The sequence below is a fragment of the Sturnus vulgaris genome, chromosome 6, assembly GCF_052056855.1.
Source record: "Sturnus vulgaris isolate bStuVul1 chromosome 6, bStuVul1.hap1, whole genome shotgun sequence".
In the NCBI taxonomy this organism is placed as follows: domain Eukaryota; kingdom Metazoa; phylum Chordata; class Aves; order Passeriformes; family Sturnidae; genus Sturnus; species Sturnus vulgaris.
In genome coordinates this window covers 14,894,631-14,912,130 of record NC_142248.1, presented here as the reverse complement: position 1 = coordinate 14,912,130, position 17,500 = coordinate 14,894,631, and the positions used below count along the sequence as shown (strand labels likewise).

General features: G+C 47.3%; 1 long non-coding RNA gene across 3 annotated transcripts in view; it reads left to right on the top strand.

Moving 5' to 3' along the window:
* Positions 1-423: 423 nt before the first annotated feature.
* The window catches only part of LOC148223323 (uncharacterized), a 21,705-nt gene continuing 4,628 nt past the window's right edge, over positions 424-17,500 (top strand). The window contains exons 1-2 of one of the 3 annotated variants that reach the window (XR_015804458.1): positions 424-960; positions 14,326-16,028. This is a non-coding gene — a long non-coding RNA (uncharacterized LOC148223323). Of the gene's footprint in view, positions 961-10,000; positions 16,029-17,500 lie in introns of those variants that run through there. The other 2 variants (XR_015804459.1, XR_015804456.1) reach the window with 2 other exon arrangements.

The following is a 17,500-nucleotide window of genomic DNA, read 5'->3' as shown; positions in this document are numbered from 1 at the left end:
TGCCCACTGTGAAGCAGGACCTAAAGAAATATTGTAAGATGGATCTTGCTGAGTCAAGATCAAAAGTCCATCAAAGGCAGCATGGAAGAATAGAAACAGGATCAAACACAGAGCTGGACTTTTTATGTAAAGGGAGGTTGAGTAGGATAATATTATTTCATTTGCAACAGGGATGAGGAAGGCTACAAAACAATAGTTCCCTTTAACAACAACTGGCTGATGCCTTCGGATTATTTGTGCTCTGCAAGTTGAAAAGAGAGATGTAAAGGTGCTTTTAAAAATAGTTGCAAGGAAGTTTGTGCTTTGCCGCTGGGCTGCCTCTCAGTACTGTTCCCGGCTGGATGTGATCTGCTGATAAGCTTGTACCTGGCCTGAACTCAGCTGCCTCTGCGTGCCAAGCCACTCAGAGCAGTGTACCTGCTCAGGATAGGTTGCTGACACCCACTTTTGCAGAGGCTGGGTGCAACTGCCTTGTGGGCAACCTCCAGGCCTGGGCAGCAGCTGGTGAAACCCTGCCTGTGCACTGAAAGCCTTCTCACCTCAGTGGCCGGCTGTCACAGAGTGGGGACTACACTGCAGGGCCAAATGTGGTCTCTGGCAGGGCGTGGTGACACCAAGACCCATGCAATAAGAAACGGTAGGGGGATCTGTGTGTAAATAATTTTCTAGTATGACCTAAATGTTATCAGGCCGTTGTTTATTTTTATGAAGTTACTAAAGAACCGTGCTGATTCTGGAACAAGTTTGGGGCACCAGAGAAATGACACAGAACAAAGGCATCTGTCCTTGGTGTGAGGCAAGGCAGCCAGGCTGTGAAGAGACAGATGCCTTCTGAATTTCCAACTTTTCCTGCATGCAGAAATCTTTGTGGTGAAACCAGAGAGGGAGAAATGCCACACATTCTACAGGTGGCTGCACCAGAAAGGTGGGAGCTTTGCCACATGCTCTATGGATGACCAGGTAGGGGAAATAATTTGCTGGATGATGTTTATCACTATTTCAATCAGGGTTTCTGGGTGCCCCCAGCTGCCAGTCCTGTGCTGGGGCCATGGATCCACAAAGAGGTGGGCTTTTGGCTGAAAAGAGAAGCAAAGCCTGGACTTATTATTATCAAAGAGGAGCAAATTGTGCTCTTGACAAGAGCAGAGACACTGGTCCTGATGTCTAGGCCACCATGCAGTGCAGGTAGTGAGCACTGAGGGGATGGTGTGATGCCCTGCTCCACAGCACAGTTTCCTCAGTGTTGTGAATCCCAGGCAGCTTTGAAGATCCACAGCAGGATGCTTCCTCCTTACCTCCTTATCTCCTTACCAATCCTTTGCTTTCTGTAAGGGGATAAAAGGTGTTGCAGACACATGAGACACTGATTACTGGCTACTGGGGCTGAAAAAAGAGGAAGGCTAATCCTCCTGCTTTCCTACTCTTTTTTTTTTCTGTAAGTCTCTGTTCCATACATCATGTGATCATGAGAGAATCTAATTTTTCAGCTAAGAAAAGCATGCTGTTCATGTTAGCTAGCACAGAGAAAAACATGAAAACTCTGAAGTGTGAGTCAAAGAATAGATTAAAAAGAAAATGTACATAATTCAACATTACTGGTTTTCTTTTTTCTTAGTTATGTTCCTTAGGTGTCTGACAGTATTTTGGAACCTGTCTGTCAAGCATTTGGGATTAGTTCTCTTTGAAGGGCAAAGATGTGGGCCCTCTAGTGCTACTTGGGAAATGCTAAGATACCAGCCCACAGCTCTGCAGGTAGAGGTGTTACTTGGTGAGTACTAAGAGCTTAATCAGAAACTTGGGAGCACCTTAGATGGTCAAGGAGAAAAGCAGATCAGTTTTTCTCTTTAGCTCTCCTGCATGTGGCTGGTCCAACTGGATAATAGGTCCAGCAGTAACTCATAGCAGCAGGAAACTCTTCCTGTTCAATGGTTGCCTGATGTCCTGTGTGAAATGAGAGTTCAGCCAGTGCTGCTTCGTTTATCTGTGGATGGACATTTGCTATTTCCAGGCCTACAGAGTGAGCATTGTCAGACATATCAAAATAATTTTTAAGACTTCTGACTCTAAAGTTCAGTGCCTTTCAGTTTGTGTACACTAAGCTGATAAATCATGCCCACTAATTGTTACTGAAGTTAGCAGCTGGTTGGCCCACCAGTACAATGCCAAAATGCTAGGCAAACTTGTGCCCCTCCTCCCAAGTTCAGATGTGTTTGAGATGTGCAGCTCAAAGATGACCAGTCTGTTACCTCTAATATTGTCAATGAATAAAAATCCTACAGGTCCAAGATGTAGTGGATGTGACTGTGTCTGCAAATGGAGCTGTTCCAAAATGCAAAGTAGAATTTCAAAGTGTCACTAAAATGCTGAGGAGAAGGTGTGGGGATGGTGTATGGTAAAGGCTTTCTTAGTGAAACTGTTCATAAGAGGAATTCTTCTGATGAAGGGAAGACCATCCAACAGCATTAGTAGAATGAAGAGCAGCAGCAGTAAAAGCTAGTAATGCACCAAAAGATAAATGTTCCGCCTAAATCAGACAAGTAAAATAGCTGTGCTGGTGAATTAATATGCTAACTAAGCAGTCGTACAGAGCTACAAAGCTCATCCCAGGAAGAAGGTTGTTGCAATGATGATGCTACAGAGAGGCCTGGAGCTCTGTCTCATAGCTGAGTTGTGTATGTCTATGACCAGTTTGCATTTATGAAGTGCATACATTTCACAGAATCATAGAATCATTAAGGTTGGAAAAGACCTCCAAGATTGTTGAGCCCAACCTTTGACCAAACAATACCATGTCAACTGAGCCATAGCATTCGGTTCTAGATCCAGTCATTTCTTGAATGCTTCCAGGGATGGTGACTCCACAACCTCCCTGGGCAGTTCATTCCGATGCTTGAGAACCTTTTCAGTGAAGAAATTCTTCCTGATGTCCAGCCTGGACCTCCCATGGTGCACCTTGAGTCCATTTCCTCTTGTGCAATCACTTATTACCTAGGAGAAGAGACCAACCCCCACCTGGCTACAGCCTCCTTTCAGGTGCTTGTAGGGAGAAATAAAGTCCCCCCTGAGCTTCCTTTTCTCCAGGCTAAACACCCCCAGCTCCCTCAGCTGCTCCTCATACTCTCCAGACCTTTCACCAGCTCCACTGCCCCTCTCTGGAGCTGCTCCAGCACCTCAATGTCTTTCTTGTACTGATGGGCCCAGAACAGAACACAGGATTTGAGGTGTGGCCTCACCAGTGCTGAGTACAGGGGGACAATCACTGCCCTGGTCTTGCTGGCCACACTGTTCCTTATACAGGATGCCACTGGCTGCCTTGGCCACCTGGGCACAGCTGGCTCATGTTCAGCCATCTGAACCAGCACCCCCAGGTCCTGTTCTGCTGAGAAGCTTTCCAGCCACTCTTCCCCCAGCTCCCTGGGGTTGTTGTGACCCAAGTACGGGACCCAGCACTCTGCCTTAATGAACCTCAAACCACTGGCCTTACCCAATGATCCAGCGTGTTCAGGTCCCTCTGCAGATCCTCTCTTTTGTACCAGAAAAAGTAAAAAATAAAAGTGCTTCTTTGTATCTATTAGGCTAAGAAGAGTGTGCATATTTGTGTATGTTTGTGCTGGCTTAAGGAATTGTGTATATGCATAAGAACAAGTGCTAGTGAAGATATAGCAAGACGCTGAGTGGCCATCACATGTGAGCGCTCAAAACCGGCAGAAACAGTGTGTGCTACAACAGGGAGCAAGGGTGGGCAGGGCTGTGTGAGTGCTCATTCACTGTGAGAGCTCACTGAGTGGTTTTGCCAGCCATGGAGAGTGTGGGTCTGTATCCACAGCAGGGCAGAGAAGCAAGTGCATGGGAAGGCAGCAGGACAGGGCTCGTGGCCCTGCAGTGCTGGAGGGGAGGTGCAGGAAGGCTTTTTCCCAACTGTTTATACAACATGGTTTGACTCAGCAAAGAATTAACATGGTAAAGAAAAATCTAGAAGTGCTCTTGCCAGCTCCAAGCAGAGTGATCAGCATACACAGGATGTGGTAAGAGCTAAAGGCGTCCCGTTATTAACTTCACTTTTATTTCAAGGGGATTCACTTCTCTGTTCTGGTTCCCATTTGGGAAGTGAAACCTAAGGTCATAGTACCATCACAAAAGAAATGCTGGTCACAGCTCATTTGTTTTTCTGCTTTATTATTATATTTTAAAAGGTTACTTTGCTTTTCGTTGAATGGAATTTATTGAAATTGCTGGTAACACATGAAGTCCTCACTCTCTGTTTCTCTCCTGAGGAATTATCTCATTTGCTTTCATTTGAAACTGTTGAGTCTGAGGGGAGTGTTTACACCTCAGAGTATGGTGCAATCTAGAGCAGAGGGAAAAAAATGCTGGTTCCTCCTAAGCACATCCAAAGCCTATGCACTGCTCACAAGGCACTTTGTAAACATTTATTCGTTCTTGTACACATGCTCCCTTCCCTCCCCCATCAGGTGAGGAAATATTATTGTCACCATTTCACAGATGGAAGAAGTGAATGCAGATAGGTCTGGTGACTCACCCGCAACCGCTGAGGCTGATCTAGAGCTGAGGCGTTAAGCTCCCAGCCACCTAATTTAACCCAGTAGGTCACGTTCCCACCCAGGCCTGACAATATAGGTAGTGCCAGCTCCATCTACCTGCCACCCACTTGTCCTGTGAAACACTAACACTCATCTCCACGTTTGCAGAATGAGATCAGATTGCTGTGGCTTACTCCATGCGGTGTTGTCATCAGAGCGCGATATATCATTATGATATCATGATGTTATTAGGCCTGAAACTAATGCAAGGCCACTCACAGAACAGAGGTAGGCAGTTGAAAATCAGCGACCATGTGCTGCTCCACCACATCATAGGCACACACCCTGTACCAGGGTGTTGGTTGATTCCACCACACTGCAAGGATCTGCAAGCAATCTGTGTGCTGAGCAGGGTTTCCCCACCTTCTCTTTTGGAGCCTGGGTCAATTTCTGCCCATACAGTCCTGGTGCAAATGTCTGAGGAAGGAAAGATGGCTCTGTGAGGAGATTGAAGGAAAATGTTTGCCTCTCAAAGTGGAAATGGCTCTCAAAACACATGGTCAGGAGATAGAGATCATGGCCCCAGTTCTTTGTGAGGGCAGTAGTTTTAAAGTGCTGAGCACTTACTGGAAACTAAGCCTCCTAAAAGTGGTTCACTACAAGCATTGGGAAACAGAGCCTTCAGTGTCTCATCACAGCTGAACATCCAGGGCCACATGTTGCCACTGCTTTTGCTTTTGCTTTGCTATTTAAAATCCTCACCTATGTTGTTACCCTCTCCCACACAGAATCAAGAACAACAACAATAATAATAAAAAACCCCAGCTCCTTATCATCTTCCTTTGCTTTTCACACTGTTTACACAGGGTATGATTTCACTCATGCCCAGCTCATTGCAAACGACTCAAGATTAGTCAGTTCCACTTTCTGAGACTGGCTGGTCTGGCTGGCTGAGGCTTGGGCCCCATGAGATGCTGCTTTACCCAGCTTCACACTACTGAAGGCAAGGTCAGCTTTTCCTGCATGAATCTTAACTTCTGTTTTAAAATAAAACACTTAGTATTTTCATCTTTGGAATATAAACTTTGCAATAGGTCATTTCAGTGAATCTGGTGTTGCTTTTTGCTTTGTCACGTGCAAAATTGTTTCCATTGCCATGACGAAGTTTCCTGAAAGACCTGTCTTGATTTCTGGGGGTTTGGGACCTGTCTTTCAGGGGCTGGTATTGTACCTATTGAGAGCCATGGCAAAACATCCACAAAGGTGTGAGAGATAAAGGGTCTCAAAAGTAATTCAGAGCGGAAAGGGAATGCATTTGAGTGCCAGGATTGTTCAGAGGTTCAGAGGCGTCTCTGCATCTCTTTCAACCATCATGTGTGGGTTAGAGGTGCACTGGGACTGTGGGGAAATGGGTGAGACTTGAGCATCTAGAAGGCAGATTAGGTAGTTCTTTCTCTGGCCGTCCTTTAGGAACTAAGTGCCACACTGTGCCAAAGACATGAGTTGTAGAGAGTCAGGACAACACCCTTCTGGGCTGTTGTCTCTGGAGTTGAGGTTTCTTTTCCTGTCTGAGGGGTAAATGTGAGTTTTCCTCTGAGGGCAGAGCAACCAGTGGCAGAGAGCTTGGGCTGGCATGTGGAAGAGTCTCAAGTCAGCACCGTTTATGCACAGAAACAGAAGATCCATTGTTGTTGAACTGGCAGAAAGTTAATATCTTAGTTAAAATATTACTGGACATTACTTGCTCTTATCCTTCCACAGTGCAAGGGGCAAGGGGCTCAGTAGGTCAGCTGGCTATTAGCTGAAGCAACTGCAAGGACCCGGTCAAGGCCCAGAGTGCGACCTGTGCCTCCTTGGTTAGATCCTTTTCTACAGTTCATGTAGTTCTTTTATAGCCCCTGTTCATGCTTCAGTGTGCTTTGTGCTAAACAGAACAAAGTAAGAGCCCTGCAGAGAAGAAAGCCCAGGCCAAAGCTAGGTATGGTCAGCACAACAGCTGTCCTGCAGTAACAGAGTGTATAGTGTGCTTGGCAGGGCAGCCTCAGCACCACTGCTGAGAAAGGAAACTCCAGTCCTTTAGAACACTGCAAAACGCAGTGCCTAAATTTCAGGGGTCCCCAAGAGGGAAGGCAGCTGTGACAGCTGTGAGAGACAAATCAAATGACTAGTTGAGGAGTCACAAATTCAGGGCAAACACCCAGCTAATACCTCATCTTCTTCTAAGTGGCGTAAGTCAACACCCAGTGGCACAGGTAATCAGAGCTCTGAACAGCATGGGGTTGTTTACTGCTGGTGTAGCTGCTGTGCCTACCCCAGCCACAGACCCCTGCTCCCAGACCTAATCCACCAAGACAGCACGGTACAGTTTTGCTGGCCAAAAAAATTCTAAATTGGAACAGGGAGGAATCCTCACTATCTCTTGCAGGTTCCAGCTCAGCAATATGTGCTACACCCATTCATCTAAATGCAGAATTAGTTCTGAAACTAATGATAAGGCTTTAAATGCCATCACACAGCTAATTTATTTCCCCACTGTCCCAAAGTGCTTCCCAGGTGCTGAAAAGCTTAGCTGCCAAAATATCCATGGCCTTTGTTGTCAACCTCAGCAAGACAGCTCTGCATTGCACCATCTTTCCTATTCATGTTGGGTTTCAGCCCTTAATGCACCAAGCCTCAGAGCCCCCAGCAGTGGTGGGGAGGAGGGCTGTTCTTCTCTTGACACAGCTGAGGAGAAGAAACTTCTCCTTGTTCACAGAGGAAGTATGTGCTGGAGCACCATCATCAGCTATTGCCTCCTGTCTTTCATGTGTGTCTTCCCTCCTCAGAGCTAGGTATGATATCACACTACAACACACTGCCTGTGCTCAAGGCACAAGGTCATCCCACCCTTGGGAAGGGAAGGGAGCACACGGGTGTGTTTACACACACGAGCACACCTCGGTGGCTTTGTGTAAACACGTGTACCCACGGAGTTTCCATTTGGAGACATGCTCCATGTGGCACGTATCTGTTCAGGCAGAAAAACATTACTGCCCCAGTTCCTGCAGCAGAACCCTTTTTTTTTTTTTTTCCTCTCTTGGGTTCTGGAATTACTTCTGGTTTACAAAAATATCACTACAGGGCAGCCTTCCTGATAGGTGGAATAGTTTCCCCTTGAGAAGAAGCTGGTGGAAATCCCCTCTCTTAAGACATTTTTAACTTTGCCAGAAAACATACAGTGGGAGTGACTGCTTTAACTAGTGAGCTGACTGGGATGAGCTAATGGGTTTTTCCATATCTGGTGTCTAGTTCCAGGGATTTCCATGAATTGCTGTCAGGACAGAAGAAGGCAACAGATTGCAACTGTGGGATCTGCTGTTTCAGCTCCACTGACACGTCATTCCCCCAGGACACCCAGTGACCTGGTTAATCTAGTTCTTTGCTTCTGACTTCTCGTAAATGATTTATCAACTGGCGTGGATCCCTGTTTGCTTAAGGAGGCGTGTGACGACCTCTAGCAGACCGGCTGCAGTGAGCTACAGCCCACATTTGGCACCCAGCTGCTGGTCCCAGCTCGTGACCCTTGGCACGGGGAGCAGGACAGGGCTCCGGCAGAGCCCAATGGCAAGGAATCCTGCAGGGAACTGTGGGTGGTGTTTACAGGGTTTTGTGGAGAGCTCTGGTGACTAAGCCGTCAGCTCATCAGGGAAGGCGCTTGCAGACCTGCCTCGGCCTGCCCTGACCCCCATGGCGTGTAGGTCCTGGCTAGGAGGCTGGCTGTGTTTGCTGTGTACAGACTGCAGAGTGCAAATCCTGGGAAGCATCAGCTGCTGCACCAGCACCAGCCTTCGAGACCATGTACTCTATAGAAAAAATAACATGAATGTCTGCCACCTTGTCCATCCTCAGTGATGACACCTGTGTCCAAACCAGTTGCAGCTCTGGAGTTCTTTGTCATGCACCTGCATAAGTCAATACCCACACACAAAACACTACAGCTGAACAGAAGGTTGCACAGATCTAAATTCAAGTGCTCAAGCTAGAGAGATGAGGGATGATCCTGCCTTTGTAGGTGAGGCTAGTGTGGAAAGAGATCAGATAGCACAAATCAGGCACCCCCCCCTAAATACTGTCTATGGGCAGCTCCCTCCCTGCCTTTCCTCCAGGCCAGTTATTGCTGCTTCCTGCTCTGATTGTTTCAAATCTGGTTATCTTGAGTTATGCCTGTTCTGGCAAATATGGTGCAGCAGAGGGGAGGTCCTGTTCTCATCAATGCTGTATGCATGCCATAGATCACAGAGATTAGCATGGGAGGAACAATTCAGATGAGCTGCTTGAGGCAGGCATTGGAAAGCTTGCAACAGAGCTGCGTAATGTTTAGAAATATAAAACTGCTTAACAAAATCTTTGTTGTAGGAGATACAGGGCCATACTGAATTTCCAGATGGCTGGAGGCTGTTTCACAGGGGCAGCACCCAGCAGAAGGGGAAGCTGGGGAAGCTTACTCCAGCATCAGCCCCGACAGCCCTGCTCCCAAGAGGCACAGTGTCACACCACCCTAGGGCCACACATCATCAGGGAGGGCTGGCTCAGGCTGCGGTGAGGAACCTGCAGCCACATGTTGGCAAAAGCATGGGGTGTGTTTTCTTCTCACACAAGGGTGGATCTGGAGCAGCTTTCAGCTTCCTGGGACCTGAGAAGTGTTCTGTTGTTTTTTGCTTTTTTTTTTTTTGTTTATAGCCCAAGAGGATAGAGGGTGCAGCTCCTGTTCCCTATTTTTGGTGGCACACCACCAGCTTCCTTGCCTTGTGTCTCAACAGGAACCTGTGTTTACGCATGACAGGCTCCCCAGTCTACACCTTGTAAAGCACCCCAGCATCACAGAAGGACAGACAGCTGGTGGGATGTGTGAGGGCTGTTCCACCTCACCAGGAGCAGTCATAGCTACCCTGTGACTCGAAACGCAAAACCACGTCCCCAAAACCGTATTCAGTCTAGGCTGAGCCTACATGCACTATGATAATCCCAGTCATAGAGCAGAGAGACAGGACAGGGAAAGAAAGGCAGGCTAGCAAATTATCCCAAGTTATATTTCCAACCTTTAAATATAGGTGGAGGTAATGTAGGTATAACCTTCAAAGTGAATTTCCAAGTGTTGATAGATATATGGACAAATGAGGGTTCAGTCTCAGTTTCAAGCCCAAACTCACTGTTCATTCCACCTCTTCCATACACAGACTTACTCTCCAAACAGCAGAAAAGATTGTGATCCATATAAAAATTATGTCCTTACCAGCAACACAAGTACTCCAGGCTCAAACCTCTTGGCTTTGCAAACTAAAACACATTTGCTGAGGACAGCACAGGTGTAGAGTGATGCAAGTGCAAAACTCCCCAAAAGCATTCCTCTGTCCCTAGGGCATGAAACAAGAGCTGAGTTTTCTCATTGAACTCTTTTGTTGCAGTGGCACATTAAAAAGAATACCAGTCTTCGGTAGAGATTGGGTCTTTGGGATTGGAACCTGCTTCCTCTCATCTCCAGTCTCCCAGACTGGGGGAAAGATTCCTTCCAGGTGCCTGGCCTTATTCTAGTCCTGGCAACATAAGGCCATTTTCTGGTCCATTCTCTGTCTGTTCCAAAGGGGTCTTATTTTGCACTTTTTGACTATAACCAAACCATTTTATTGAGCTGTTCTGGTTTTGCTGTGCTAAAATCACCTACCTGGCAGAGCAGTTCAGTGCGAGACAGAGAGGTCACATACCTGTCAGCTGGGTCTTATCATAAGAGATCCTACCAGGATGCTCCAGCCAAGGTTACAGCTACCTGCCATGTAGTCAAGGCATCCTCCTTTACCACCACTGTTCTGGGAAGACTGGCTCAGAGTTAAGAGGCAGCTGATTCCAGTGTCTTATCTAGGTCCACTGCTGATGAGGCTCATATTAAATCTACTGGCAAGATTTAACAAAACTGCATGCAAAAGGGAACAGTTATGGATGAATAGAAGTTAAGGGAATAATAACCTGCTTTTCTTGGACCTGGTCCAGTATTCACTAAAGGGATTTCCATGAGCATTAGTAGGATTCAAATCAGACCATAAATTTCTTGCCAATTTTCTTTTGCATTATTAAAGCAGAAGAAAACCCCGAATGACCAAACTGAAAAACTGTCTTAAAAGTTGTTTCCTCTTTTTTTATATATTTATTCTCCTTTATGCATCTTGGCTCTGGGCAAAGTACATCCACTCTGACAAGCCTGTGATCTGAGAACTTCCCATAACATGAGAAATGCATTCCTGAGCCCCCCCAGCTTTGTTGGCCCTGCAGAAATGCCTTAGCCCTGCCCCACTTCCAGGCCCGTCACTTGTACCAGGCACCAGCACAAGAGAATTACACACTGAGGACATACTTCCTATCTTATTATCACCTTCCCAAGCTATCAATTAAAAAATGTCACATTTCTGTACCCTGTGGATGTCATCTGCCTTGTTTGCACACTTTGTTCTTGCAGGCTTTTGACACACACTTCGCATGGATCATCTGAGCAGTTGTGCTGCAGGTATCAAGGCACTTGAAGATGCTGTCATAGTGTCTAATTGGATTTCAAAAGGGCATTGCTCCTGCTGCCTTTTGATGTCAGTGCAGGTTGGGCAACTATACCCCAGTCTCCATCTCTAGGGACTGAACATCTTTCAAGTCTGGGTAACAGTCTCACTCACCTCTTAAAATACAGCATGTAGCCCTCAGGGTGTTGTGAGGATGCAAGAAGTGATGACTGTGAGTTTTCAGGAAATACAGAAATGGGGTACTTCCAAGTAAGTTAACTGAGCAACTTTTAATTAGAAAGACAGTTTATTAACATTTTCTGCCTATAGCCAGCTCTGTAGATTCCCATGATTTCCACTGCCAACATCTCTAACATGGAAATATTTATAACCCTTCTCCTTCAAAAGGTTAGGTTTTATCTCATCTAAAATAGAGAAGATACATCGGTCAATGTTAGTGATTTTTGTCCCCATGCTTCAAAAAGAATAGAAGCATTCAAACCTTAAAATGGAATCATAGAGAGTTGCAGCAGCTGTGAGCCATTAAATGCCTGGCTGTAGATTTTTATTGAAACAATTAAAGCAATTTACTGTACAGGTAGCTTTGGCAAAGTGGGCTTTAGACTCTCGTTAGGTTCACAGCCCTGTATCCCCAGAGGTCAAGTACAATGTGCTGAGGAGATTTTGGCTCTTCCCCCAAGAGAGCTGCCAGTGCATCAGGCAGAGCATAAAAAAGCGTGTGCAAGTGTGAGGCCTAACGGAGCTGCTATTGCTCTGATTTCCAGAGAGAAAAAAGCCAAAAGAGTTTGTTTGAATGCAGCCTTGACTGCCTGTAGGCTTGGGTCTGAAGTACAGAGCGTGAGGCCTGTGTTTATGCCCCATTTTTGAAAGGGAGGCGTTTCTGTCTCTCGGCATGTTGGGGGGAAGCAATAGGGCTGCCATCTAGAGGCCAAAGTGACCTTCCAGCACATTCCCTTGGACAGCAACGCACTGGCCGCCACCTGCTTTCCTCACTATCTACATATAAAGGATTCCCCATTTCTAAATAAAATTGCCACTCTAAAAAGCATTTCTCCTTCCACATCTCTCATTCAAGGAGTGCATATACTGCCTTAATCAATCCAGCTTAAGAATAGCCTATATAGATAATTGATGCATCTGCTATGGGGATGAAAGACAGTATGAAATATGAGATACAAAGCAGAATCTTGCAGAAATACTTGAGAGACTGTGAGGAGCTCTAGGTTTCTGGGAATGGTGTTAAATGTGTGATATTGAAAGATAATTAGCAGGAAGACTCAAGCATGGGACAGGGTTTGTGTTGCCTATTAGGCACATCAAGCCCTATAGCCAGAGTAAGCCTGATTTTCAGCTGCTCACACCATTGCTACTCCTCACTCTTGCCAGGCTTTGGAAGAGTTTGCTCCAGAAATGCCCCAGAACTGTATCTGGTTTGGCTCAGAATGGGCTTTTCTGCCATCCCTATAGTGATCTCATTCCTCTCTGATAATAAGGTGGGGGACCAGATTTGCTGTGACCAGGAGCAAGCTCTGGGTGCCTAGGCCTAGACACTGTCCTTCCCAACCTGTCCCTAAATTGAGCACTGCAAGTCAAACTCATCTGAACCCCTGGCAACTGGAGCCAGTCTGCAACATGTTTTGGTGGTTACAGCCTGTTCAGAAAAGTCATATCTTAAAGAAGTTGTTGCTTCTTTACCATGGCTGCTCCTCTACTTTGCTGCCTCATCTTCTCTCTCATCTGGCTTAGGAATAGCCTGTCCCCCATGCATTTCCCTACAGCAGGCATAGGAGTCATTTAGTACCGACAAATGTTAAAGGGAAACAGGCAGAGAACTCTCATGGCAGCCTGCTGCTCACCAGAGTGCCCCATGCTAATTTGAAATGTGTTCCACCCTGCCACCTCCACACACCTTGAGCATATGAGGAGGTTGAAGTGGAGAAGGAAGGTGAGGGTTGAAGGGCAATGATACCCTGGTCTTGTAGTTGGAGAAGTCCAACCAAAGGCCCTCACAAAGCACTTCAGTTTTGCTTCCACACTGCTTGCTCTGCACCCTGCACCCTCCACATTGCAAAATCCCCTGTTGATGTGACTAAGAGTCACGTTCCACAGCCTCAGCATCGGTTTGCACCTCTCACAGCCCTGAAATGGAGACAGGGATGTGTGATTCGCTTTCTCTTCTCCTTACCTAAGACTCTGACCAAGGATGATTTGTGTCCAAGGGGCTGGAGGGATCTTTCTGTCTATACGGTTGTGTGAGTATAAATAACAACAGAGCTGAACCTCGCCAGTGCTGCTTACATAAAGGAAAGAGGAAGCAGCCACTGACTCCAGCTCTAGTAAAGTTCTGCAGGAAGCTGCTAAAAATAGGGCTACCCCTACATTTCCATCCTGCCTTTGACACAGTCACAGCTTTCACATCCCATCGGCCTTGCCATTTCCTTGTGGCGGGCTTGCCTCACGCCCCAGCGTCACGGACAGCCCTTCCTGCCTGCAGACAGCCTCAAGATCTTTGAAGTGCAGGCAGCTCCTTCCCACCCTGCTGCAAGCAAACACTTCCCCTGCCCTCTTTACCTGTCCCTCAAAGGAGAAGTGGGGCAAGCCCCAGTGACAATCTTGCCATAAAAGGACGCTAAAAGTCCCAGATATACTGAAGACCAGAAAAGCTTTCCACAAAGCTTTTCTCAGTAAATTAAATGGTGGAAAGTGTTTGAATACTTTGGGTTAATATTCCCAAACACTACCTTGTGACTGTGATACTTATTCTTGGAGGACTTGGAGCTGAAAATGACTTGAACGTGCTTCTTGGAGTAAAAAGGAAAACAAGTAACCCAGGGCAGAGAGGATGGAATGTGAAGAGGAGCTCTTCTGCATGATCTGAGGCTCAGTGCTCCCATCCCTGGAGCCAAGGAGGTGGCAGTTAGCCAGCCAGTGATGCTGTGTGCATGCTGGACGATGACACATGGAAGATGGAGGTGCACTGGCAATGTACTGTAGGAAGAGCAAGAGTGTTGCCAGTTCTGCCAGTGCTGTTCCCGAGAATCGAACTCAGAGTGGATGACATCACTGTTAAGCTGAAGAGAAAGCAACAAAGTCTGTGAAGCCAGATGAAATGGAGACCGTTGAAAATTTTCCGTGTTGTTTGCCCAAGGTTTTCCAGATCCTGGGGAAGTAATGTTCATGGGAATTTGGGCCAACAGAAAGATCTTTAACATTTCTGTTTTCCCTGCTTTTCAATCCAGCAGGTACTAGAAAGGGCAAGGCAGCACATGCTGGACTCCCAAGAGACAAGTGGGATCAGGGAAATCCAAGCCCAGAGCTCTGCCTTCCTCTCTGGACCACAAGCTGATTAAGCATCGAACCATCTTGTTGCCATGCTGCTGGAGTAGGGGTCCAGAAAGTCTGGGAGCTGATTCACTCCTCCATGAGTTTGGAGTCTGGCTGTTCTGGCCTCAAGATCTCAAGCAGAAGGATCAGGTCTTGAAATTTCACAGACCCTGATTCTGCTTCCAGGTATCAAGTGTGAACCAAAAAAACCAGTTCAGTCCCCTTGAAGTAAAAAGACTTGATGATGAAGAAGACCTGAATTCTTTCTCCAGAGGCAGTGGATGTCTTGGGGTAGCCTTTGTGGAGCCCTGGCTTTGGAAGAGGACTGGAATGTGGAGAGGCTGCCTTGAGGAGTTGACTTGGTAAGGGCCAAGGTCTCGGGTGAGCCCAGGGAAAGAGTCCCCAGCCAGCTGCAGGACAGCCTACAGGAGTAGGCACTGGGTAGTAAAACATAGCAGAAAACCCTTCTGCCCAGAAGTCATATCTACACAACGAGAAATTTTCTCCAGACCAAGCCAGAAGTTATTCCCTGAAGCCTCTTTGTCACCAGACTCCTTTGGAGGAGAGGCAGTATTGAGTGTATAGCTCAAACAGGCCGTGGCAGAAGGGTGCAGCCCCAGTTCTGGGCAGCTCCTGCGGGTACACGTGAAGGGGGAGGAGGAGGATGGGGGTGGAGGTGGCAGCTTCCTGAGCAGACAGTTTTGTTTCTCAGTTTAGTGCAGAAGAGAAGCATTTGTTAACTCTCGCTTCTTCTAAGCCTTTGTAACCACTCTCCCCTCAAGATTAGCCTGTGTAGGTTTCCTGCGTGGCTGCAGTTTAATACCTGGATCTTAATTCAGCCTCTCCATCTCCCTCCCTCACCCTGCCAGAGCTCCCAAAGGTGGGCAGCTCGGGCCCTTGGTGAAGCTTCAGTCTGTGTCGTTCAGAAGATGTTGTGGGCATCGGGGGAGCGACCTGGGACCACCACTGGGCTGGAGAAACAGGTCCACAGCCCTTCAGAGCAATTCTCACGGTGGCCGTCATGACAAAGAGACTTCCGAGGGCTTGAGGAAATGCCAGGGAGTCAAAACGATGGGACCCAGGTTATCTGCACACACAGACGTGGCTTCCAACAAACAGGTCCTTCAGGAAACCTGCACATGGCTCATCCCATGGTTGATTTTTGAGCCCCCCCCGCCCCCGCCACTGCCGTTCCTCCACCTTTTCCTTCGGCTCCCCGGCAGGTGAACGTGCTGAAAACCGCATGGGAGGCGAGAACAGAGCTCCGCGTCTGTGTGTGTGCGTGTGTGTTTGTATGTGTGTGTGTCGGGCGGTTCCGCAAAGGAAAAGCTCAGGGTTACCAGCGCGATTCCGAGGCCATTCTGCGAGTTTCCAGAAGAGCGGTTTCCGTGAGGCGGTGCCACAGCGCCACCTGGCGGGCCGGCAGCCCGGGGCTCGTTCGCTTCCCGGGATCCGCCCCGTGGGAAGCCGGGCTGCCACTTCCCGCTGGGATCGCGCTGCTGACGTGCCGGGAGAGCCCCGCTGTCCCCTAAACAGCGCCGTCACGGTGAAGAAGCGCGTGGGCAGCCCGAGAGCCCAGCCCAAGGCTGCCCTGACTGCTGCGTCACAGCACAACTCCACCGTAAGCACACGCATAACCCGCTGTCAGCACACTCCTCTCCCCCCACTGCTGTTGCTGGTGTTCAGGTAGCAGAGACGCTTGTAGGAGGGTAGGACAGCGCACAACACACGTTTGTGAGGTCTTAGCAGAGTTAAGTAAATTCACTCATGGGTTTTGAGGTGTTGGCGGTGAGATTTGGAGTCTCAAAATATGCTGAGTGTCATGGATTCTCACTGGAAAGTACAGCATAGTGCAATAATTTTGGCGCTCACAAATAAGAGAAACAAACTACTGGCCTAAAAGAAATTCAAGAAAGGGTGTACAATAAGTAGATGTGGATTTTAGACCATCCAAGTGCCAGAACCGAGGAAAGATAAAGTAAACAGAAACAAACAGAGGGCAAGTGTGGGCAGAAGTCTTGCAGCAAGCATTTTGGGCAAACCTGGAAGACCAGTCTACATGATCAGTAATGGTTCTTGCACAGTGCTAGAAACAGGCTGTGACAATTTGAATGAAAATAACAGGGAAACTTTTTAAACCTGTAAGAAAACCTGGGGGTGAGCACATCACTTTTCAGTTAAGGCATTCACAGGAACTGGCAGTGATGCAGGGAACACAGCAATGGCTTTATATGTAAGAGACAGCAGAGCTGCTTGCCTACACTTTTTGTTAAACAGACAGTGTGACCCAAAGCTTTACTGGAAAAAGTACATAGAAGGGTCAAAGCCAAGTGCAACCAATACCAACACTTCAGACTGAAGCACTAGGTGTGGTGTTTAAGTCCAGCTCTGGTAAATTCCATTTTTGACCAGAAGCATGAAAAGGAGAGGCTGTTTAGAGAGGGCAGATACTGATTGTCTGACGATCAGCACCAGCAGGAGGGACTGCCCATGGCCTAAGTGCAGTCTGCTCTGGAGAGAGCTGTCTGGTAGCTGGAATGCTGCTGGCCTGGGCTCCTGATAGCCTGAGGCACTTGGAAAATCCCAACCAGAAGTCACAGTGGAGCCTACATCCATAGTCTCATTCACCGAGTTTGAGGACTAGTTCCTTCAGCTGTAGATGTGAATACAAAGACTTCATCCAGTTTCCTTTCTTTTACTGTGTATATTTCCCTAACCTCTCCTTGTCATTGCTGTGCCAGCATGTGCTGCACCACTGCTCTGTCCCCTGACTAAAATCTGGCTCAAATTTTAACAACGGTTAAACTCTGTTTTCAAGGCTCTAGACTGAGAACCTTTCCAGATTTTAACTTCAGCTATACTAATGGTGCTCACTTCCTTAAAGTATCCTGCAGCATCCTACCTCTGTTAACCACAAAGTAATATCCATGAGACTCTGATCAAGGAGAAATCAGTTGCCTTAGAACACCAGAGTGCTGACTGTTGACTAAAACAAATCCAGAGTGTTCCTGCTGAACCTGATCTCAGGGTCTCCAGTCATGTATCACACCTATGTACACACATAGAGAGAGAAATTCTACGTCTGAACTGAAA